We start from the raw sequence: 24,118 nt of genomic DNA on the forward strand, positions 1-24,118 counted from the left end.
GGAGTGGGTGTGGCGGGGAGGGGGGGGGGGGGGGGGGGGGGGGGGGGGGGGGTTTCTGTGATTTCACATGGAAAGGTAGATTGAATTTCACGCTGTCATGTATTCTGCTGGCTAACATGTTCATACCCGATCATGTGTGGTCAGTTGATTTGTGTACTTGATTACACCTCTCTGTTCTGGCTGGGACCCGTCACGCTAATTGCCTTGGAGATTTACAGGGAGGGTTTGTGAGCGTGTGTGACAGAAATACAGTAATGAAAATGGTCTATGAAAGCAGTGATGCTGATTGATTTATATACTAGCTTAAAGGCTACAGAAGATTTAGTCCCTGCCTCATGCAGAAAGGTTAGAAATGAGTCTGTGCTGTTTTATTTAACACTGGGAATGAAATACAGATTGCTGTTTTGCTCACTAGTCCAGTGTGCTTTGCCTAAACTGTGAGCATCAGCCAAGCCAACAGCAAACCAGGCTTAACATCACTTTGTTTAAACATTTTAGAATCATAGCCTATACTCAAAACTTTTTTCCACATCAGTTCTTGTCCTCTCTCCATGAATCTGTGGATTAAACTTGGTGTGAAGTAAAAATGCAATGGCCAAAAAGTAAAAGTAAATGTTTTATTTTAGTTATTTTATTTATTTGCATCTCTGTCTGTGATGCAAAGCTACATTATCATTTTATCTCCTCAACAAACATACATGCACAATACATGGCAACATTTTTATGCCTCTTCTGTAGATTTTTTAATAAACAGGATTTGAACATATTACAGCTTACTATTTTTTTTATATTTCTCATGAAAAAATATTTATATGTTTCAATGTAGTAAGCTACCTTTGCTTATTGTGTAACTAGCTACTTTCTCAGCTTAACTAATTACTCTGTAGAATAGTTTTTAGCTCAGCTACCTTTTTGAGCAGTGTTATTTCAGTATTTATATTCTGTTTTAGTATCTAATAATATTTTGAATTAGCTTTTATTTTATATTTTCAGTTTTCATTTAAAATTTTGTTTAAGTTTTAATAAGTTAGCAAATACTGTTTTGTGATTTTTATTAGTTTTTGTTTTATTAAAATATTTCTATATAATTTTTGTTTTATTTCAGTTTCAGTCATTTCAGTACTTCAACTTATTTCAGTTAGTTGCCAAGGCAACATTTCTAATTATATATAATATGTGTATATATATATATATATATATATATATATATATATATATATATATATATATATATATATATATATATATATATATATATATATATATATATATATATATATATATATATATATATATATATATATCATATATATCATCTAATATAATTTTTCCATTTTATTGCAGCTGAATTGATGATAAACTATTTATTTTTAGTTTTACTAGCTTGCCCAGCACTACCAGAGCATGATGTTAGTGGGAGTTTGGGGATACTATTTAATCTATGAAACGTTTTTTTAAACAATCTATTTTCAGCCTAGTGCTGAATCTTTGTCACGCTTCCAGTGCAGTAATCCCAAAATGGACCATGATCAAACCAGTACCAGATCAGCATGAATGCACTCCATCTATCACACTTCACATCCAGCCAGCTCTCTGTGCTCTGAGCCGACCCCCTGCCGGCCTTGTAATCAGCCTTGAATTTCAATATTGCGTGTGTTGTTTTATTGTCTTCAAATTTTACGCTGCCATGTCATGTCGGGGTGTTGCCCTCCTGTGCAGATGTTCTCTGGCTCCGTGTGCCACGGTATGTGCCCACACATGGGAGTTTATAGTGATGCCAGCTGTTGCAGCGGCCATGGCACGCTCAAATTAGGAGACAGGTGTCTGACCCATCTGCCTCGATTCTGTGCTGGTGCCAAAAATGAGGAGTTTCCCTTAACCTTAAGCACATTCCATGTGAGAGATGAAAGAACGTCTGGGATGTGATAGATAGAGGGATTAAAAGATGGGACAGCGAGGATGAGAGTGAGCCAGGAAAGAGAATTGGATCATTCTGTGCTCCTTTGCCATTCATTTTATAGACAGAGTACGCAGAGAGCACAGACATTAAGGCCTGTGTGTCTGTGGGATGAAGGATGGCTAAAGTGTGTGAGAATGTTCCATTTGTTGAAGTGTGAACATCCTTTAGCATCCATTGTGCTAAACAAAAGCATATTTCCACAGCGGTTTCTCTCTGGTAATGGAGATTTCACAGGGTGGAAGGTGTGCAATCTACCCAGATGGACTTCTGTGTGTTTCTTGACATGTGAGATGCTCCATTTATATCTGGTATTAACATCCGTTTTGGAGGTGATTTTAAAACAGAATGATGCCAAATACAAGTGTTAAGATTTACATATAATATAAACCTAAAAGGTATATATGGGAGAAACTGGTGATGTTCTCCTTCTTTTTGTGATCTGACAAACCGGGGCCTCAGAAACCCCTTTGCAAACAAGGACGTTTGGAGAACCCAGTCTGCTTCTGGAACGTCTAACCTTCTCCAAAGCATTGCATTCCAAAATTTCATTAGCGGTTTGGAGAGAATAAATGGAGAAAAAGTCCAAGTGAGGGAGGGAAACGCAAAAGAAGAGAATGTTAATTCCCATGTAATGTTCCCAAATGAGAGGAGGAAAAAGAAACATACTATTTCATTGACACATGTAAGTATGGTAGCAGTTGATTTCTTGTTTATTCACGTTAGTGGACTTCTTTTTCCAGTTCAGCTGGTGCACATCTTCTACACGACTAGCAAACAGCACATGACATTATCACTCTCACACCTTAATTTCTTTGTTTCTCTTTTTTCATTCAACTCTCCAGCATTGACTCGATTTTCTTCATTGTTGTTTATGGAAAGTTCTGAGGTAGAACATAGGGATGGATGGAAAGAGGATGGCAAAATAAATAATAGCTGGCTGCAAACACATGTGCACCACAGCTGGAAGTGATTTCATCTTTTTTTTTAGAGTGGTCAGAGGCATTATAGGAAAAATCCAGATGGGCACAGGTGCAGTTGGTGGGCAGTGTGAGCCAAAATCAGCTCAGAGTATCCAAACAGAGAAGGAAAACACAGCCGTCGTGCACAGCTGACCACTTCAAACCAACATCCTGTGGATGACACTTGCTCTTATTGGTCATTAATTAGAGGTTGTTTTCTTTTTCTTGCCATTTCTTTCCCTGCACTTTGTTTCTTACACTTGACTGTCCCCTACATGCCACAGAGATTTTGTGGATTAGCTCGAGATAACTCAAAACATAATACATGGCTTCTTTTTTTTTAAGATACCAGCAATCTTGTTGGCCAAAATTCTGAATTAAAAAAATGGCCCCTTTCCATTCTTGAGCGTGAATTTGAATTAAAAATGTACTATTGTCAAAACTACCACTGCAGACAAAATTATCCCTACATTGTTACCGATAACTTCAACTATCAAAATTGTTATCTTCTCATTTTAGAATATTTAATGAATTATACTAATTATAATATTAATTAGTCCATTAAAAACTACACTTTTATATGATTTTACATGAATAAGCAGTTCATGCAGAACAGAGTAGACCCTTTGCAGCATATGCTTGTGAAGCACTTTCTGGACCAATGTTTCTTTGTTGCTACCTTGCATACTAATTTTACATACTTGTCTTTTCTTTTAGTCCAGGAGTCTGTGAATTACTGCCAAGAGAAGTTTGGTTGCACATCGATGCCGTTTGGTTTTCCTCTCCTTCCTGGCTTGCTAGACAAATCTCTTCATCTCTCTGTCTAATCTCTCCATGCAGTCGTCTCCATCCTGTTAGTCTCTATGTCTTGAACCCGCTGTCAGCCTGCAGTGACCATCTGGGTCTGTTTAATAAGATCATGGAGAGAGTTTCTCTTTTCCTGTCTTTTATTTGCTCTCCCACACCCTCTCTCTCTTTTTGCACTTGTCCAAAAACAAACTTGACTTGGCAGCACCGGTAGCAGAGTCTTCAGCAATTAGTTCTCTTCAAACAAAAAAAAAGAAAAAAAAAGAAAACCCGAGACGAAAGAGCAGGAAAATAATCAATCATTGCTCAGTGCTCTAGCTACTTATGTGGGAAATTACTAGACAGTATGAAACGTACAGAGAAAGTGAAAGGGTACACCACCAAGAAACAGGAAAACGCTCAGGCCGGTCTCTAGGAGCTGAGGGAAATATGGAATGGAGGGATGAATAAACAGAGTGGGAGAGGAGCATTGTCGAGAGGGGTCAGAGCCAGAGGTCAAATAAAACTCAGGCTCCTGAAAGCCCACCGCTCTGAACAAACATGCCAGTAGAGATGAGCTAAGCTGCATGGGGCTACAGGACATTTATTAAACCCTATGTGTGAGGGGGTCAGGTTTTACTTGCCTTGTAGAGGGGGAGGATTTGTTTTCTAAATGATGTTACGATTTTTAAAATGCAATGCTTGTTTTTCATCTACTGGTTCGGACAGGACTGGGATCTATGTATCTCTGGGCATGTGCATCTATGGATGCATAGAAACCCTCTGAAATAAATAGAGACGTATACAGGTAACACCAATGTATGATATAACACACTACCCTTTAAATGTTTGGGGATTTTTTTTTATGTGAAAAGAACCACAGGAAAAACAGTAGGCTATATTGTAAAAATTTTTAAATTACAATTTAACATTTTAATATATTTTAAAATGTAATTTATTCCTGTGATGCAAAGTTGTCAGCAGCCATTACTCCAGTCTTCAGTGTCACATGATCCTTCTGAAATCATTCGAATATGCTGGTTTGCTGTTTAAGAAACATTTTTTGTTAATATCAGTATTGAAATCAGTTGTGCTACTTAATATTTCTGTGGAAACATACATGTTTGATTCGGTATTAAAATCACCAGGTACATCTTTGAAGCTCATATTTGCCTAACCTCCTCAGGGAAGACCTGACAAAATACTAAATATTTTTTTATAAGTGAAATGTGAAAATGAAAATAAGATTTTGTGAGCGATAAGGCAGGGTTAGGGGATAGAAAGTATAATTTACTCGGTATATACACAATAGAAGGCAATGAAATATCACAACTATTATAGATAAACAAACATGTGCAGCTGCATCTGTGTGTGTGTGTGTGTGTGTGTGTGTGCGTACTGCACTCTTGCATTGATCCTTTCATATTCTAAGGATAGCAGCCCCTCCCACTGGGAGAGATAACTGACTCCCACTCCTCTTTATCAGACCCTGGGCTTCTGATAGCATCTAAACCATATGATGCTCATTCCTGGGCAGAGTGAGAGAGTAGGACAGAGAAAGACTGATAGTTCTTCCAACTTCTCTCTTATCTACATGACAGGTTTTCGTCCGTTTAATGCCCTTGGACAGAGTAATTCTCATTGAGTGATTTGTAGTTTTCACAAACTCTTGCTGGAGGGTGTGCTGAAACAGGAGCATAACCCAAGAGTTTTAAAATGAAGATAAATGTGCTAAGGAAACTGGGACAAAGACTCCTAGCACTGCTGTTCATTCATACAGACAGACCTGTGTGTTTGAGAGAGACTAAATGAGAAGCAGACAGTGACAGTGTGTCATGTTCTCCTGCTCAGAGTCACAGATGAAATCTGCAGCACAGCTGGGCCGCTCCCCACCCAAACCTGCAGTCTTATCAACCTCACGTCCTCTTTCTCGCTCTCTCTCTGTTTCTCTCAACAGTTCATCCTCATCATAATATTTATTCTCCTTTCATCCAATCCCTGCCCTTCCTGTGCCATTTTCCTTTCATGTGCATGTGTGTGTGCCCACTAATGTTGGCCGAATCTTAGTGTGTGTGTGTGTGTGTGTATAGTCTACATGTTGACTATACACACATGAGGGAAGTTGTGGCCTAATGGTTAGAGAGTTGGACTTGTAACCCAAAGGTTGCGGGTTCGAGTCTCATACCGGCAGGGATTGTAGGTGGGGGAGGGAATGTACAGCGCTCTCTTCCACCTTCAATACCACAACTGAGGTGCCCTTGAGCAAGGCACCGAACCCCCAACTGCTCCCCGGGTGCCGCAGCATAAATGGCTGCCCACTGCTCCGGGTGTGTGTTCACGGTGTGTGTGTGTTCACTGCTGTGTGTGTGCACTTTGGATGGGTTAAATGCAGAGCACTTAACATGTCACTTCACTTTCTACTTTCTAGGTGTATTTCATGTGTGCCATTTGGTGTTTACATTACTGTAGGTTCCACTGTTTTTTTTTCCTGCCAAAATTGCCATAAAATGCCACTTTGGTTTTTGTACCAAAGTGGCAGAAACAGAACAGAAACCAGCTGAACAGTGGCATATACCAAATAGCTGAACATAAACCATTACTTCATTCAATAACACAATCATTAAAGTATTAGTTCACCCAAAAATGGAACTTCTGTCATCAATTACTCACCCTCTTGTTCCAAGCTCATAAGATTTTCGTTCATCTTCAGAACACAAAGATATTTTTAATGGAACTTGAGAGATTTCTTGATAGTCCATTCACCCAATACTTTGATGATTCAAAACATTCATAAAACTGTGTTTACATACTGTGTTTTTATAAACTTTTTGAATAGTCAATGTTTTGGGTGAATGAACTTTCAATGGATGGAAAACACAACAAATACACTTCAGCTTCTTTATTACCCATTCTGTTTTGTTGGAAAAAATATTTTATTCTTTAATAAATGTGAGTAAATGATGACAAAATAAATATGATTTTTTTTTTTTGGTGAACTAACCCTTTTAAAAGGATCATGGGCGCAAAGCAGCATTCACAAGAAATGATCCAGATGTTGTTTTATAGTTTTATTATTATTATTATTTATGCAGATTTATTCATATAGATTTTTAGATATTTCAAACAAAGAGCATTTTAAAATGAACATGTTATCAACCAACTAAAAGGAACCTCGCTTTTTTCAGTCCTTTGTGAAAATTAAATGCTGTGAAAATACTGAGGAAATCACAACCAATCAGAATTTATTTGATCTTTATTATACATTTATTTGGAGCAGGATTATGGACCAATGAAATTTCACTGTGGGCGGAGCTCCTTAGTATTACAAAAATAGAAACCAGGTGACCAACAAAAGAGTTTGTTGCATGTCATGGTTGCAGCTGGTAAGGATAAACTCAGATTTATCTGAAGACAGAGGGTTTGTCACTTGCTTAGGTCACAGCATAAGATTGAATAGTCTAGATGTAATTTTGTGTCATACTATGTGCAGAAATGACACACTAATGCAGTCTGAGCCCAAACAAACAAAGCATTTCACGGCAAATCTTTGCAGAAAAGTCCAATTTCACACATGGACTGCGCCAGCACTGCCTGCAGGCCACAGTCTCGCAGACTAGAGGAGAACCAGAGAAAATATGCAAGTGTGTGTTTGGCTAATGGCAGGCATGTGTTGTCTTGACTGTGTCCTGTGTGTACGGTACATGTGACCTGGTGACAGAAAACTTGGAAGTGTGTGTGCTGTCATATCAGGAGCATTAACTTGTGTTGAATGCATATGAGTGTGTGTGTACAAAGGCAACTGCACTCATCCGAAGAGGTCAGCCTTCACCGTCAATTTCAATGTATTCTATTACAGCACGAAAGGTTCCTGTCAGCACGTGCGAACACACTGCAACAAGAACAAGCTCAGCAGATATTGATGGAGCTTTCACAGACTGGCGCACAGACGCACCGTGTGATTCTGTGGAGGAGCCAGCTCTCTCTCTCTGCTGGCTAGAGTGCAGTCAGAGTCTGAAACCAGAATGAAGTGACACTTTTTTTCTTTATGGAAAATATGTACAGAGGGCTTGAGCAGTCTTACGACATCCATTTCTTGTGCTTTCACTCTGTTTTTTGGCTCTAACCATCCCAGGGCCCACAAGCTCTGTGTAATATACACTCATGCGTATTTATACAGATGCATGAACACCAATAGAATGATTTATATATATATGCAAAAAGAAAGAGAAAAGAGTGAAAAGAATAGTTCAAGCACAAACATTTTTATAATTTTATTTTATAGTAAAATTAATATTTTGCACAGATTTATTTTATAATTTATTATAATTTATTATTTTTTTATTGTAAAGGGAATAGTTTGTCAAAAAGTAAAAATTAATACTTTTTAAATTTTATTTAATTGTATTATTTAATTCAGTTTTGTTTTGTAAAAGGAGTATTTATTTGTTTGTTTATTTGTTTATTTATTTTGTACAAGGAATAGTTTGCCTCGAAATTTCATATTTTATTTTATTCCTAAATAGAGTGATCAGGTCCCATTAATGACTGGTATATTGAAACCTGTTAAACACCAACTTCACTATTTAAGATGTTCATAAATCTGCCAAATAATATTTTGCTTTAAATCTATTAATGTCAATTGTGTGGCTTAGGATAAGGTGTATAATAAATAATTTTTTAAGCAGGACAACTATTTTGTCTGTGAGAAGTCCTCACTAAAAATTCTTCAAAGGTCTGTGTGTTTGTGTGTGAGGCGCATGCTGACTCGGGCCGCCCTCTCAGACAAAGCCCAGCTCTCTTTCAGAGCATCAGAATACATCATGTCAGCTCTTTCCCTCTCCTCCACACCCATCACTACACAGAGCAAGGGAGCTTGGCAGAGGAGAGTGTGAATTAGAAGCAGATGAAGACGGGGAGTCACAGCCAGTGTTTCGGCTGGAACAAGAGCATTTTTACGCTCTCAGAGACCCGCATCCCAGAACACATCCACTACGCACACACATACAGAAATAGATATACAAACACACACACACACACACACACATAGACAGACAGTGCTTCCGTTTCTGCAGCTGGCTGGATCCTTATCTTACCCTGTGCATGACACGGAGAGAGAGGAAAATGGAAAGAGGGATAAGACCGACATAGACAGACAGACAGGCGAGACGAGACGACAGGATGAACTGAAAGAAAAGAGACAGAGAGAGCCAAGCACGGCAGACAGACACACACACACAAACAAGACCGCCTCTTTGACTATGTGCTGGTCTTAATTAGAAAGTTCTCTAGCATTCTCACTCTATTTCTCACTCTCTATCCCCTTTTTTCTTTTTTAGTCTCTCTCTCTCTCTCTCGGCCATGCCAAGTCTCCAAAGCAAAGAGAAGTTTATTACTTTACAAGAATGTTCCACAGGTGAGGGCAAGGCCAATTTGTTAATGAGCCACTGGTCAACTTGCAAAGCTAAACATGCCAAACTGCAGAAATCAGCTATATTTGCATTTTTTTATGCCTAATTTAATTTTAGTCTTCATTAGCCTGTCACAACGTAATTTATTTGTATATTTATGTGTTTTTAATCATTAAATGCTACTCTGAATATGATGCAATGTCATATTCAGGGTTTAGTTATTGTTATGGCTCCCCATTGGGCTTTAGATAAAGTTAGTACAGTGATGTTAGTGGTGCAAATTGTATGAATTTATGTTAGTGATTATGTTAAAGGAATATAATATTAAAATATTAAAATTCTGTCAGTTACTCACCTTCATGTCGTCCCAAACCCATATTACTTTTTTTTCCTTCAATGGAATACAAAATAATTACCATTTTCCATATAGTGAAAGCATACAATGTCCAACAACATGAGGATGAGTAAATGTGACAAACACTACCATACACTACCATACAAAAGTTTTATTTTTTTTACTTTTAATGTAAATTAATACTAATGTAAATTGATTTAAAAATGACAGTAAAAACTTTAACAGGGTTACAAAAAATGTATTTAATTTAATTTAAATTAAATAAATGATGTTCTATTCTGTTTTCATTCATCAAAGAATCCTGACATTTTTTTTAATCAGTTTCTTGAACATCAACTCATCATATAAAAATGATTTCTGAAGGACCGCTGACGACTGGAGTAAGGGCTGCTGAAAATTCAGCTTTGCCATCACAGGAATAAATTACATTTCATTATAAATTCAAATGGAAAACAGTTATTTTAAATTCTGATACTATTTCACAATATTACAGTTTTTACTGTATTTTGGATCAAATAAATCCAGCCTTGGTAAGCATAAGACACTTCTTTCCTAAACAATAAAATGTCTTACTGGCCCAAATGTTTGAACGGTGCTGTATGTTACAATTTATATTTTTGGATGTACTGTTCTTTTTAATGCATTAGGTATGGTGGTAACCTGCGCAACATTTCGTGCGTGTCTGTAATTCTATTTGAACTTTATAGGTGTTTTCCAGCATAATTAACAGCTTTCATATCATTCATATGATGTGTTTAGTTCTGGGCAGTCCAACAGCTCAAAGCTGATTTCATTTCTCTTGTATAATTACAGCTGTAGTTGTTTTCCCTCAATGTTTTATTGTTGTGTTGTGTGGTGGTTTGTGTACACGTGTGTGTCTGTTTGTTTGCCTCCCAGTAGTAGCATGCATTTGGCAACCTTGAGTCTATTGCTGAAATTACAACAGCATTTGGTTTACTTAATTCCGTATTTGTTTGTGTGTGCATGTTTCATTTGTGGCTCTGTGCTTTTAAAAACAAACATTTTATTATTTAATTAGAACCTTTAATAATGTGACGCAATAGGAAAAACAGAGATCTGGGATTTGGTTTTATAGTATTGACTGAAAATAAGGGTAGTTTTTTGACTTGAGGACATGATGTGCCAGCGACCAATCACAAACCAATCTCTGGCCCAGCTAACTAAACCCATGGAAATCAAAAGCTAGTTGTTTTTTTGCAACATACACACACTAAGATAGGTTGTGTCATGTGTTTTTGTAGTCCTGATTAATGTAAGCTAACATTATTGATTGATAATCATTTGTGCTACACGGAGCATACAAAAACACTGCACACACCTGTGCTTACTCACTTTTGTGGCATAGATTTTAATTGCAAAACCCTAAAACAATGGTTTATTTCATGAGAAACCTTCAGAAAAGTACAGAGCATTGCTGATGTTGATAGAACAGCAGGGAGAGGGAAAGTTCTGCACCATATTTTAACCAATGAAACCAAAGATTCCATGGCAACACACATACATGCTCACAACTCTACTCTTTATTAAAGTCATGACTTTTTATTAAAATTATGATTTGGACATTTTCAAATAGCTATTTTTTTATTCTAGTATGATACAGAGGGGAAAAAAAACATTATATATGTACACACACACACACACACACACACACACACATACACACACACACACACACACACACAGTATATACTGTATATATAAATAATGAAAATCTTTTAAAATGTACTAGTGCAGTGGAAATTTTCCAGTTGTCTTTTCATGCAGGAAAAAAAAATCTTAATTTCAAAATAACTTAAATAATACACTTTCGCAAATAAATCATAAGTATTTCTAAAAATGTTCTGCCAAAATAATGAATGGTGTTTATTTTGTGTTGCTGCTATGTTGCTATGTGGTTGCTAGGGTGTTCTGGCCCTTGGGTGCCTTTTAGTTAGCTGGTTACTGGCTTAAGACAAAAGAGTTCACCTCCATGTCGCTGATATAATGGACCCCAGATATAGCTTGGGGCCCTCCATCAGAGTAAGTCTAATGGATTTTTCTAGAATTGGCACACTCTGACTCGTACTCGGATTCGAGTCCGGTCTCGAGTACAGTTTTGTTAAAGGATTCGGACTTGTCACGGACTCGGATGCATTTTTACTCGGACTTGACTCGAACTCGAGCCTTTCGGACTCTGAAAATATGCCCGAGTCCAGGGACAATTGACTGGAAATGTCACTGACTCAATGCATTATCACAAAAGTGATATTCAGTATTTGCATGTGTTTTAAATCTTGTCCAGTACTTGAAAGCTGACGGGTTTCTGTGCTCACACACCGAAAGCACGCTCACAGAATAACGCGCTCTCAGTCAGCGTGCGAATGCCGAGTTCTCTTTCGCATAAGTTCTCTTAAGTTCTGTTACTGCTACACACTTACATGAAAAGTTATGCCAAAATGACCGTCTTGGAGACTATTCATGTAAATGCAGTTGGTTTTGTTTTAAGTGAACTTGAACAGTTGGGAGAAATACGGATGTGTCAAAATATTTGATCTATGCGTCAGATCTTAAAGCAACAGCGTAAACCTGCAGCCGCCGACTGCGTCATAAAGGTTAACCAAACAAAATAAAGGGAGAAAATCATTCACTGCTCTTGACTGAAGCACTTATTAACTTTAATAAGAATCATCTATATTTGAGATTTATAGTAATGTATATATTCATTCGTCATACAGTGACGATTATTTTTACATTTATTACTTTATGAAATGTCTGTAGAGGCTATTTCTGTAGAAGCATATGTAGGGCTTTTATACACAGTGTGTGCCATTGTAGGTTTATCCATCACAGCCTCATTTTCATCCAAGAAAAAATTCAAAATCCCCTGTCTAAGGGGTCCGTGTACTTTGGTGTCCATTCATTTTTCGTTTTTTTTTACCCAGAAATTAAAATGCAGTTTCCTCTTTAATGGTTCAAACACTGATAAATAGAATAAGCAGACACAAACTAATTTTGATTAGGCCTATTTCATTAAAAATCGTAAAAATGATATAAAGCTTGTTTTTTATTGAGATAAAAGGTGCCTTTTCTGCTCTTAAGGTCCCATTCACCAAGATACCTACTCCTTTACCCCCACCCTTGAATTTATACATTTACTTTAACGATTAATAAAGTCAAGTCCCTCCCTTTAATTTTTCACATTCTAAAACCTGTTTCACTCTGAAATATGTCACAATGTATAAATCAATTCAGTCATAACTTCTGTTACATGACTTTAAATTTGCTAAGCAAAGCAGGACACTAATTATTAATTAAAAATCAAAATGCGGCTTCCGGTTTGTTGAGATGGCGTAGACAGGCGTTGAATCTTGCTCCCGCAACATTTTATTCTATAGCTTCCTTAAAACCCCACAACTTCTTTCTCTTTCACTGCAAATTGGACAACATTTTTGGCGTGCACATATCAGTAGGCCTATCCAATTATGGCAGCTAAATCAGCAAAACAAGGCAAAAAGGAACAGAAAGCTGAAGCGTGCGGAGATGACGGCAAAGATGTTAGCATGGCAGCTATCGCTAACCTTCTGGAGGATCACCGGGCTGCTCTCTCTGCAGATTTTAAAGCCACCGTCTCGACACTTCAGGTAAAGCTGGATCAAATTCAAGCCACCGTGACAGAACATGGCTCGAAGATTGCTTCGCTCGAGACCCACGCAAATTCACAGAATGAGCACACGCACGCCTTAGAAACTACGTGTGCTATGTTAAAAGAGAGCAACTCTAAACTGCTTGCTAAACTCGTGGACCTCGAGTCTCGTAGCCGGCGTAATAATATAAGAATTATTGGGCTACCTGAATCCATAGAAGGACCTCGGCCGTCTGTCTTCTTCTCTGAGCTACTCGCAGAAGTGTTTGGGGATGGAGTCCTGGAATCTCCGCCGGAGTGCGACAGAGCGCACCGGTCACTGGCTGACAAACCGAGGCCGGGGCAGAGGCCTAGGCCTGTTATTGTCTGGCTTCACAAGTTTCAGCAGAAGGAAAAGATCATTCGCGAAGCCAGAGCGAAGAGGGGAAAGCTTTATTATCGCGGCACTCCTATCGCTGAAGCCAAGGACTACATTGCATCGTTATGTTCTGCTGAGGACTAAACTTGAAGCGACTGATGCAGTAACCTGCGGCTGGCTCGGTTGGGGACTCAGGATGTAACGTTAGCATTCGCTAAATGTTTTGAATTCTGTAAGACTTAAATGGCTGACTAGTTATCGCCTAGTTGTTACATTTGAATGTGCATAAGTTCTGTTTATTTTAGATTTATAGATACCTCTCGTTAGGCCCTCATGTAGGGGTTGTGTGCACCCTTGTTTTCACTTTACTTGTTGCCTTTGAAGATTTCACGGCTGTTACACACATTCGCTGCCTTTCAGACTCTGCCGTGGTGCCTACAATACGTGCTGTCATAATACTTTAGATTGGTTCAGTTCAGTATTTTTCATGGTTATATTAGCTTATTCAGTGACTGTACATGTTACATGGTTATGTGTACATAATTTAATTTTGATTGTTTACTAAGTTATGTTTAAATGTATCATTTACCTTTTTTAACAATTTATTTATTTTTATTATTATTTACTATTTATTTTTTTATTATTTACCTTTTCTTCCCTCCATTATAGTGGGTAGTACTTACAGTTTTTTACATTTATTTTATTCCCATTTATATTGTTTAATCCATGACCTGCGCGGACTGGACTTTCTCTTCTGTCATTGTGTACACACCTGTTGACTGTAAAACTTTGCACTTGTGACGTTCAGCAATATCTGTTGTTAGAATATGGTTGGGACCCAATATACTTGAAAAGGGGTTGACCTTTAAGTAGGTGGCGGGAATGAGATGTCGGAAGTCTTGAGAGCATTGAGCTGTGTTGCTCGGATAATGTTTGCACTTTGGGGGATGTCTTTGGGGCCACAATTTTGGGTGGGTTTTTATTTTCTATTTATTACAATTTTTTATTCCCCTCCTGTTTTCGGTCTTTTTTCTTCTTATTTCGCTTTACAGAAGGCCATACAAATTCAAGTCACCTCAACTTTCTACATTGTTCTAGATGGCTCCTGACACTTCAAAGATGGGTAAAGGTGTGCGCCTGATTTCTTGGAACACTAAATGAATGAATAAGGCCGTTAAGATTGCTAAGGTAATGACGCAGTTGCAACATTTGAAAGGGGATATTATATTTTTACAGGAAACGCATATTAAAACATCAGATGTCCAACGCATCAAAAGGGCTTGGATGAGTCATGTTTTTCATTCAAAATTCTCTGCTAAGGCTAGAGGGGCTGCTATTATTGTTAGCAAGAATATATTGTTTGAGCCAGTACAAGTTATTCAAGATGTTAATGGCCGTTATGTCATAGTATCGGGCTTGTTAAACAACTTTCCAGTAGTTTTAGTCTCTATTTATGCTCCCAATTGGGATGATGAGCAATTCTTCGTTAACTTTTTTGCTAAAATTCCGAACAGCGACAATCATCACCTACTGATTGGAGGCGATTTTAATCTGGTGCAAGACACACGTCTTGATAGGTCATCATCAAACCCCCATAGCAAAGTCTTTTCATTTTAATCTGGCGCAAGACACACGTCTTGATAGGTCATCATCTAAGCAAATCAATTTATCAAATTCTGCTAAAGTAGTGCTTACTTGTTCATCTCATTTAGGAATTTCAGATCCTTGCAGATTTAAAAACCCCCATAGCAAAGTCTTTTCATTTTTTTCTCCACCGCACCAAACCTTTTCCCGGATTGACTTTTTTTTGATTGACAATAAATTGCTGCATCTGGTTACTGCTAGCATTTATCACCCGATAGTTATTTCAGATCACACTCCCACGTCGATTGATATCAATCTCCCACTTAGTGTTACCTCCCCATCTCTATGGAAATTTAGTTCTCATCTTTTAGCAGATCACGAGTTTAAGAACTTTGTTGCCACTCAAATTAGTAATTACATTGAATTCAATGATACCCCTGAGGTTAATAGTGGATTTTTATGGGAAGCTCTGAAAGCTTTTGTTCGAGATCAGATTATTTCTTTCATATCACACATGCGTAAGGTTGAACGTGCTAAAAGGCAGGACATTCTAGAAAAACTTCTCAAACTTGATGAAATATACGCCATCTCTCCCTCCCAAACCCTTTACAAAAAGCGACTTGTATTACAATCGGAATATAACTGTTTGATGACACACATTGTAGAGAGACAACTGCGACAAACTAAGCAGCGTTTCTTCGAACATGGTGATAAGGCGGGGGCACTCTTAGCCCAACAGGCTCGTGCAGCCAGTGCCTCTAGGGTAATTTCAATAATTATTTCCTCTAGTGGCAATCTTACTGCAGACCCAGCTGAAATCAACAAAGCTTTTTTAGACTTCTATATTAACCTTTATACCTCTGAATACTCTTCAGGTTCAGCAAAGATCCCTAACCCCTTAGACTCATTAAATTACCCTAGAATTGACAAAGACACTGCTAAGGAATTAGGTGGCCCCATTTCACCCCAGGAGGTCCAAGAAGCCATTAGATTAATGCAGAATTGCATTACAGTTGGGTTTACAGTTGAATTTTATAAGGAATATTCTAATTTACTAGTGCCAATTTTGGTGAAGATGTATAACGATTCTTTTCAAAAAGGTCAACTACCGGCGACTCTGTATATGGCATCCATATCCTTGCTTTTAAAGAAAGACAGGGATCCCACCTCCTGCAGTAACTACCAACCGATTTCTCTGCTAAACGTAGATTGTAAAATTTTAGCTAAAGTTCTCTCTCTTCGCCTCCAAGATGCCATGTCATCCATAATTTTATTGGATCAAACGGGCTTTACACTGGGGAGGCATTCTTTCTTTAATACTAGAAGATTACTTAACATTATCCTCTCTCCATCTCCCACTACCCCTGAAGTTGTAGTTTTATTGGATGCGGAGAAAGCGTTCGATAGGGTGGAGTGGGAATATCTATTCTTTGCTTTAGGTAAATTTGGGTTTGACACCAAATTAATTTCTTGGATTCGACTTCTCTATGCTTTCCCGTCTGCATCAGTGCATACCAATGGTGTTAGTTCGCCACCCTTTTTGCTCCAACGCGGGACACGTCAAGGGTGTCCACTCTTGCCCTTGCTATTTAATATAGCTATTGAACCTTTGGCCTTCTAGCTTGGTAGTCATGATACATTTAAAGGCATTATCCGCCATGGCCTGGTACATAAACTTTCCCTTTATGCAGATGATTTGCTATTGTACATATCTGACCCTATAGCCTCTCTCCCCCCTATACTATCCATTCTAGAGCAGTTTGGCTGTTTATCAGGATATAAGTTAAACTTTCAAAAAAGTGAGTTATTTTTCATTAATCAAATGGCTAAATCTCTTCCTCTCTCTTCATTCCCCTTTAAGTTAGCCTTGGATGGGTTCAAATACCTGGGCATATTTATTACCAATTCGTTTAAATAATTTTATACCACTTGTGGACAAATGTAAATCTGATTTTGTTAGGTGGAGCTCCCTTTCCCTATCTCTTATAGGTCGCGTTAATCTTATTAAAATGATCATCCTACCAAAATTCTTGTATCTTTTTCAGCATGTCCCAGTCTGCATTAATAAATCCTTTTTTACTAATTTAGACCAGCAATTAAATGGGTTCCTTTGGAGTAACAAGCCAGCACGTATCAGAAAATCCGTTCTCCAGCTTCCCAAAACTGAAGGGGGTTTAGCACTTCCAAACTTTCAATGCTACTTTTGAGCATGTAATATCAATAAGTTACTTTACCGGGTTAGCCATAGACGCTGTGATTCTAGCCCACCCTGGTTACACATAGAAATATCTTCCTCCCGTTCCTTACTTTCTAATGTTTGTTCTCAGCTTCCTCTTGATCTACACAAAGTTTCGAGCAATCCGGTAGTTATTAATTCTATTAAGATCTGGCATCAATTCAAGAAACAATTCGGTTTACACAAAGCCTCCATTTACATGGCAATTTCCAATAATCATTTATTTCCTCCGTCCCTTTCAGACTGGGTTTTCGATATTTGGGCAACTAAGGGTCTTTTTACGTTGAACGATTTGTATGAAAAGGAAATCTTCTCCTCTTTCCCTTCTTTATCAGTTAAATTCAACCTTCCTAATAGCCATCTTTTTCGTTTTTTTCAAGTGAGGCACTTTATTCAAAAATTATTTCCCCATTTCCCAAATCGGCCCCCTGAATCAGAACTTGATTTAATTCTCACTCTCGACCCTGGTCAAAGACGGCTGATATCTACCATTTATGGTAAAATAACTTCCCTTACTCCATCTCCAGTTGACTCTCTTAAGCAAACCTGGGAGCAGGATTTGGGTATTGACATATCGGAGGACCAGTGTAAGAACATTCTTGGATTAATTCATTCCTCATCTATCTGTGCTAGACATGCCCTAATACAATGTAAAGTGCTTCACAGAGCTCACTTCACTAATGCTAAACTGGCTAAAATATTTCCTAACAGAAGTGATGCCTGCAATAGATGCAAACAATCTCCAGCTGATCATCTCCATATGTTCTGGTCTTGCCCAATGCTAACAGACTATTGGTTTGACATTTTTAGAACACTCTCACAGGCCCTTAATACCACTATTGCCCCTAACGCGTTGACTGTCCTGTTTGGCCTTTCCCCAACTTCAATTGCATCACCTGCAGTGCACTGCGTCATTGCCTTTACCACTTTGTTGGCCAGGCGTGCTATCCTCTTTAAATGGAAACATGCCTCTCCCCCATCACATGAGGATTGGACACGAGAGGTATTGCAATGTATCCACCTAGAAAAAATTAGACATTCTTCCAAAGGATCACTGAGGGCCTTTTACAAAATGTGGAGCCCTATATTATGTACTATTGAGAACCTTACTGTGACATCTGAACCTTCTGACTAGACCCCTATGGGGGGTTCATTTGATTAGACTTTATTGTATTGTCTGTTGCCTTTTGATATCCTTTATTTTTTTAATATATTTTTTTATTGTATTTTATTAATTTTTTTTGTGCGTGTCATTTCGGTGGCTCTTGGGGTGGGTTATGGGTGGAAGGGTTCTTTGTTGTTAAGTTTTGTTTCTTGTTTTTCTTCTGATCAGACATCTTATCTCATTTTGCAACCGATGTAACACCTTTTCATATGTCTGCAAAAATTCAATAAAAAAAAAAATTTAAAAATCAAGATGCAATAGAGGTTTGTTTTTGTTACATTTAAATTGATATTGCGTTTTTCTAGTTATAAAGGTTAAAACAATGTTAACATACTAATAAATAATAATCGAGCTTTGTTGGACTCGGACTCGACTCGGCTGTTTGGGACTCGGACTTGAGTCCGACTCTGCCTATTTTGGACTCTGACTTGTCTCGGACTCGATTGGTTAAAGACTCGGACTCAACTTGGACTCAACTTAGGTGGACTCGAACTCAACTTGGACTCAACTTAGGTGGACTCGAACTCAATACTAGATTTTTCCACTCGTTTAATTGTCCGTCAGGCAAAAATCTGATTGCTTAGAAAAGTAATAGCACACCTCTCCTCAACAAACCACATGATTTGAGGTATCATTCACATCTGTAGCACAAACTCAAGAAGGACGAGCCAAAGTTTAATACTCCAGCTTAGAGATTTATCCAAATCCCAAACCTTAAGTAATTCTAATGATGATTGTCTTAGCAAGCACCACTATTTATAAGCGTGATCCGACTTTTAAACAGCCGTTTAATCTTGAAAACATTTTAACTATCACAGATTGATTCATCCCTTTGGAAAATAGTGCCATGAATGTGAATCAGTCCTATTAATAAAGTTTGATAACTTGTGATGGACCAGGTGAGGAAGAGGCTGATTTTGCGGTAGCGCTAAACGTTACTTCTGCTGGACCAGCTGTGAGCAGTAAATCAAGCGGTGCCGCCAGGCTGATCACAGCTGATTTAATTCATTGAGTAATCCCTTTCCTGCTCTGGACAATGCTGACTCCCATCACATTTAGGGCAGTATGAGGCCTCATGGGAATGCATACAATGGAGCTTTTTTATTGGACTCTCAACTACTGTTTTCTCACTCTCACTCTCTCTTTCTTTACCTCTGTGATTTTGTTAATAAATTTGAGTGGGGCCGCTCTGTTTAAGAGCAGAGAACTTGGGTAAAGCTGGTTTAAAGTCTCCTGTTTCTGTAATAGATGGTGCTGATTAAGTCTTTAGGGGACCAAGCAGACGCTTTTGCAGCTGTTGGAGGTGTGTAAGAGAGAGCACATGTGTAAGAGGATCTTATGTAGAAAATTATGGATGCAAGGCATTGTGGGGCACAGGCAAGGATGTAGCAATCATTATATACAGAGGGAATAAACCAGAAATGTCCTTATGTTTCAGGCATTAAGATACTAATTATAGCAAACAAATCTGTTTTTCAGTAGTTTATTGTAGTCCAGTTCAGGGCTTGAGAAATTGCTAGCCAGACATCCCGAGGCTAATGTGTTTTCCAGTCTGCTACCAAAATGTATCACCGCCCTAGACTGGCTATTTTAAATAGTGAAATAAAATCCCTTCCTTGATTAGCGTTGTTCATTTGCTTGTAGGGGTGAAATGGATCGTAGTGGATCATTTGCACGTGTTTCTAAGTCTTGCTAATTTAAACACTCAAGCGTTTTAAACCATTCAAATGCAAGAAGAGGCGAAAGAGAACTCAGGAACTCGCTGTTATCTGCGCACGCACACGCAGTGTTCATGGTGGTACAACTACCAAGAATGCATCTTTTAGCAATGTGCAGAAATTCATGAGAACTTGCACAATTGGTGGCTGACTAAATACTTTTTTGCCCCACTGTACCTGGTCTGACTCTTGCAGAAATTTTCTTTGAGAACCAAATTTTGCAGACACAAGCAAGAACACTTGAAGGCAATTATTAGTGAATGAGACCCATATGACTGGTGAATATCAATGACTCTGACAGTGGCAAAGCCTCAACCTGTGAGTGTCTGTGTAAGTGTGTATATTTGACACAAATCTCTGTTTCACCCAAACCTCAGGACCCAGTCACTTCTCATGAATCTTTGGTTTTTAAAATTAATATTACAATTAAAATAGACATTGGACTCAGACAGTTAAAGTCTTGGTGCCTGGATGTGTTTGGCCTTTTCCAACAAAATGTTTGACAGACATCTGACAATAAAACTATCCGTCAGAAGCACTTAACTTAAGGGAAATGTGTTTTTGTTTATGTGTTTGAGAAGAGAGCAATAGCAGCTCCCATTTCATTTAGCAACAGATGCTCCGGGTGAGTGGTTGTGGTTTTGGTATCTTTTGGCTTGGGTGTGCACTGTGCCTCCTAGACACAAACTAACCACATTTTTATTGCTATGTGCGCATACGTCAGTCTGTGCCTTTATACATAATAGGAATGGCAGGACGAAGAAGAACTATTTCAGCAAAAATAAGCACTAAGCGCACCGCAAACACAGACACACTCATACTCTTGGCTATGTGAGGAAATGCTTCATTTTCAAGGCCTTTACACATAGATTACAGGCAGGGAATTGTTCGCCCCATGAACAGTGTGCAACCAGAATCCCTGAGTAACGAAGATGAGCTCTTTGGGTTATTTCAGGTCACACCAGACCCAAACACTGCTGACGGATACAGTGGATATTAAAGGTGTAAATTAGACAGACACAACACACACATAATTAAGTCCGGTTTGTGGGCAGTCTGACAGGGCCCATGAGTCAAAACACAGCTTCAAAATGTAGCCTTGCACATAATTTTCAAAGAACATTTAAACATTACATCTCTATCCATTTAAACAAACTCAAAACAGCTTTGCAGTGTGGTAACAGAGCCCACATATCTAGAACACAGAACTGGATCAAACGCCTGGGATATACAGTAAAGCTTAGCTGAGATATGATGCTGGTTTGGTTTCTATTAAGGTGGTGTGGGAAAAAAAAAAAAAAATATATATATATATATATATATATATATATATATATATATATATTGTTCATACAGTGAAAGTCATTGGAAACCAAAACACCAACAGTTTTTGTTTTGTTTTTTTCAATGAAATGATACTCTATATATTGATATAAAATAAATACACACATTAATGGTGGGTAAAGCATCCACTATTGATTAGATTATTTTTTAAATTTTTTTCTAGTATTGAACTCATCCTCAATTCAGATCATTTTATTTTCATTGAGCTCACTGCACTGCATTCTGGGATTGTTTTTTTCCCCCCGAAGAGCACATGCCATACTGCCTGAATTTGGTCAAAGAAAATATTTGAGAAAGTAACATAGTTAGGCTGCTTGCCTTAGCTTTCACATCAGAAGCATCAAGTCGCATTGTTACATTTGTGACCCTGGACCACAAAACCAGTCTTAAGTCGCTTGGGTATATTTGTAGCAATAGCCAAAAAATCAATTTTTCTTTTATGCCAAAAATCATTAGGATATTAAGTAAAGATCATGTTCCATGATATGATTTTTGATTAGCAATATGCATTGCTAAGAACTTCATTTGGACAACTTTAAAGGCGATTTTAAAGTTGTCCTCAGTATTTAGATTTTTTGCACCCTCAGATTCCAGATTTTCAAATAGTTGTGTCTCGGCCAAATATTGTCCTATTCTAACAAACCATACATCAATGGAAAGCTTATTTATTCTGCTTTCAAATGTATAAATCTCAATAAAAAAAAAAACACTGACAAGATAGACACTTATTGCAGAACAAGACAGAGTATTTAAAGCAAAACAGTAGCAAAGTATATATGACATATCTGTAAGTAAAAACACTATAGCAGACAGTAACATGCTTGCAGATCAATAATTGCCTATGATGTCTCCAAATAACTTTTTAGTTAGGCAGCTTACTTGGTTTTGGGTTTGGTCAGCACTGATATGTCTCTTCCTCCGACCAGAGCAGGGACTGGGACACATGGTTATTATTAAAGGGGATTGTGGATCCCTTTCATCTGGGGGTGACTGTCTGTTTCCTAAACCTTGCTCTGACCTCCCTACCTTTATCTCTCCCCGTCTCTCTCTTTCTTTCTCTCTCCATTTTCACCTGCTCTCATCTGCTTCTCATCCATGAGTGAAAGTGAATCGGGGGGGTTTGGAATCAGAGCATTTGTAATGTATGTCAGTGCTGGACTCTAAACCTTTTTCCCATGTAGAAGTGGAGGTTATCTATTCCCACAACATGATACAGCTCGGAGTATCTGGTGCGGATAATGAGCCAATAGATACACACGGATCACCAGTCCAAACAGTGGTTTGTCAGTGTAAATGTGTGGGCTGCTTGCCTTTGTAGGGGGAAAAAAAACAAATGGAGATTTGACAGGGCAGCCTGCCATTTCAAAACACACATATTCAGACATTCTGTAAGGCTGTCATTGCCTGTTAGGCTTGGCATCCTGATTAGCAGGCGGTTTGGATCCACTTTCAGAAGACCTTTTCCCCTCAACTCCTCTCCCATACACAGACAGAGAGTGAGAGAGGAGGATTATGGGAAAGTCTGAAAGGCTCAGTCACACTGAAAGGGAGAATATAATAGAGTATATGATCTTCTTTTCTCATATCCTCATTTCACAAAAGTATCTATTTGTTGCATTTGATTTATATATATATATATATATATATATGTGAAGAGTTAATTTGCAAAAACCGATAACTCAATTTTTATTTTATTTTTTCAGAAATCACGCTTTTTTTATTGCGCATTCCAAGTAATATCAATCAAACTGCAGTTGGGTTGTTTTGATTAAGTAATAGGAACTTAAACAAATACAGGTAATTTATTAAAGTTCATTGAAAGTATGCTTCTTTTTTACATATTAAAAGTTTGTTTTATAACAAAAGTTTTTTTGGCAAGAGCAGATAACTCCACATTTCATGTTTTAGAGTTTAAAAAAACACTTTAATCTTTGTAATCTCCTCAGATGACAATGTAGATGCCTGACAAATGTTGTTGTTGTTGTGATCATAAACTGTATGGATGTGATTACACGCAATACACGAAGCTTTTACCTCACCATTGTAACGCGCTGCTTTTGCAAGGTTCCGTGAAACATTTTAGCTTTTATTTTCCTTTTTTGCCCTGAAGAAGATATCACAGGTTCATCAAGTTCGTCAAAATTATCCATCCTCGATCACTTTTAGTCAGCTTTGATGAAACTGCTCTCAGCTAGCACGTCTTTTCAAAGTGAAAGTAGCCTTGTCACCTGACCTGAATACGGCGCGCTGATTCGCTAAAATTGACTTATCAGCTTCTGTTCAAAAACAACAAGGGCGCTTGTCGGCTTTTGCAGTAAAATGTGAACTCGCGATGCCTTGAAAGTGGACAAAATCGGCTTTTTTGACCAAATGTGTTTAGGGTTCAGATCGAGCTATATGTGGAGAAGCATCGAGCATTTTTATGAAAGCGGCATGTATAATTTTTTTCCAAATGAACTCTTCATATATATATAGTAACAGTAACGTATCTAAGTGTGTGTTGTTTACTTACTTTTTTTAATTAGTCTTCCCATTAACACCATTATATTGTTCATACAGACAGATTCACAACTGTGGAACGCCTCAAACACAAGAGGCAGGA

At 38.0% G+C, this 24,118-nt stretch overlaps 1 protein-coding gene across 1 annotated transcript in view; it reads right to left on the reverse strand.

Moving 5' to 3' along the window:
• Positions 1-24,118, reverse strand: part of LOC107548850 (metalloprotease TIKI2-like) — a 65,574-nt gene that overhangs the window by 20,595 nt on the left and 20,861 nt on the right. The gene's annotated exons all lie outside the window — the stretch shown is intronic.

Source organism: Sinocyclocheilus grahami, unplaced genomic scaffold, assembly GCF_001515645.1.
Source record: "Sinocyclocheilus grahami isolate Dianchi unplaced genomic scaffold, SAMN03320097.WGS_v1.1 scaffold16.1, whole genome shotgun sequence".
Lineage (NCBI taxonomy): Eukaryota > Metazoa > Chordata > Actinopteri > Cypriniformes > Cyprinidae > Sinocyclocheilus > Sinocyclocheilus grahami.